Source organism: Elephantulus edwardii, unplaced genomic scaffold (genome assembly GCF_000299155.1).
Source record: "Elephantulus edwardii isolate Elephantulus edwardi_28Jun2011 unplaced genomic scaffold, EleEdw1.0 scaffold00135, whole genome shotgun sequence".
NCBI classification, from domain to species: Eukaryota; Metazoa; Chordata; class Mammalia; order Macroscelidea; family Macroscelididae; genus Elephantulus; species Elephantulus edwardii.
This window is the reverse complement of record NW_006399885.1, coordinates 7,118,136-7,120,462: the sequence shown is the minus strand read 5'-3', so window position 1 is coordinate 7,120,462 and position 2,327 is coordinate 7,118,136.

The following is a 2,327-nucleotide window of genomic DNA, read 5'->3' as shown; positions in this document are numbered from 1 at the left end:
CACACCTTTCCTGATTTTGAACTATTCCATGTTCTGTTCACACAACAGCCTTTTGGTCTAGGTCTAGGTTTCACATGAGCACAATTAAGCATTCTGGAATTCCCATTCTTCTCAATGTTAGCCACAAATTGTTGTGATTCACGCAGTTAAATGTCTTTGCATAGTTAACAAAACACAGATAGACATCCATCTGGTATTTTTTTTTTTTTCAATAAAGCATGGTCAGTCATCCTTCTGGTATTTTCTTCAACAAAACACAGATAAACATCCTTCTGGTATTCTCTGCTTTCAGCCAAGATCTATCTGACATCATCAGTGTCATTCTGGTGTCATAGTCTCTTTGAAATCCACTATGAATTTCTGGCAGTTCTCTATCAATGGTACTGTTCTAGCCAATTTTTAATAATCTTCAGCAAGATTTTGCTTGTATATGATATTAATGATATTGTGTGATAATGTCCACATTCTGTTGGATCACCTTTTTTGGAAATGAAAATAAATGCAGAACTCTTCCAATCAATAGGCCAGGTAGCTGTCTTCCAGATTTCTTGATACATCCTGGTAAGCATGTTCAGGGTTGCATCTATTTATTGGAATGTATCAACTGGTATTCCATCAATTCTTAGGGTCTTAATTTTTTGTCAATACTGCCTAAAATCATTATTGCAGAAATAGAAAGATAACTAGTAAAACATGTATGAGGATCCAAGAAGGGAAAGGAGTGGGAGCAGAGGGGTGAAGATGGGGAGTGCGGAAATGCAGAAGGTCGCACAATTTAGTGGGTGGAGGGAGAGGGAGTAAAGGAAATAGGAAGGATATAGCAGGCATCTGGAAAGACAGGGTAATGGTAATTTTATAAAACATAACGAATGGGAATGATTGTATGAAACAAAGTGAATGAAGAATAGTGTGAAACACAATGTATACAGACTTTGTAAGCAAACCTATATAAAATAAAAATCTTTTAAAAGTTATCTCATGAACGATCGTTTATTGGTTAAAAGCTAAAATAATACTTAAGATATATTTGTTTGAATGAAACATTATTCTTTTATGCCCTCAAGTTAGAACCGACCCAAAGCTGATCCTCTAGCAGCTTTTCAGAGTAAGTTTAACTGCGCAGGAGATTTCCCAACCTTCTCTCACATTAAGTGGAATATGCTATTAAATTACAAGTGTGCTAACATTATATCTGTATTAGCACTGATCTAGCAGCAAGAATGTCACTAGCCATAATGAACTCTCATCTAGTCTGTCAAGTACCAAACCAGAGCTCCCATCTTCCCGTCCTTCATACTCCTCAACCAGATTGAAAGCTTGAATTTAAAGGGGAAAAAGTCATTTCAATGCCAGCAAAAGAAAAATCGAAGAGAGAACAGAGTGCTGGACCCAAAGACACAGCAGTCTAATGTTATGTGCTAAACCCTCATATCTATAGACCTGATTTTCTGATCAACTCCCCACCCCTGCTGTGATGTGGGGATCAAAAAGCCTGCGAGACCAATACCAGATGATGTTTGTTCACTAAAGTGCACTTTTCTTATAAGGGAAACCTTAGCTGTGCCTTAGAGATAAGAACATATCTAGTTTAACCTAGATTCTAATAAGATTAACAAATTAATTCCAACCCTCCCTCAGATTAGAGACTGTGTTGGACAGGGGAAGTGTTGAGAGGAGAATGCTGAAGGCACCATTCCTTAGTCAGAAATGACACGTCATTGCAAGAAAGGCACAGAATGGTAAAAAATGAGTTACCCCTGTACAGAAACTCCAGAGCTGTATACTTAAAGGAAAAGCGAATTCCTAAAACTTCTACCCCAAAACAACCCTATATAAACACTAGGTAGTCACTTACATTCACAAGTCCCACTTTGAATCTTAAGAAGTATTAGTGTAAATAAAACCCTCCTAGGGATCACCGTGCTTTCCTTTGGGTAAATTTTTATTCAGAAACTCCTTTGTTATGAATTAAAAATGTAACTACTGTATGAGTTGAATATTTGTTATCAAACATTAATTTGTCAGCACTCTACTTTCCAGCCACCTTAAGTATTTAATTCCATATCTATCATTTCTAGATTCATCTTGAAATACAGTGTTATGAGTGACAGGATAGTACCCATAGGCATACTAGAAAGTCCAGTGAATACCACCATCATTCAAATATATGCACCAACAACCAGAACCAAAGAGGAGGAAATAAAAGATTTCTACCAACTTTTGATCAAACATGCAATCCAGATGCATTAATAATAATGGGTGACTGGAATGCAAAAGTTGGGAATAGAGAAGAAGGATCAGAAGTTGAAAAACATGAACTTGGTGAC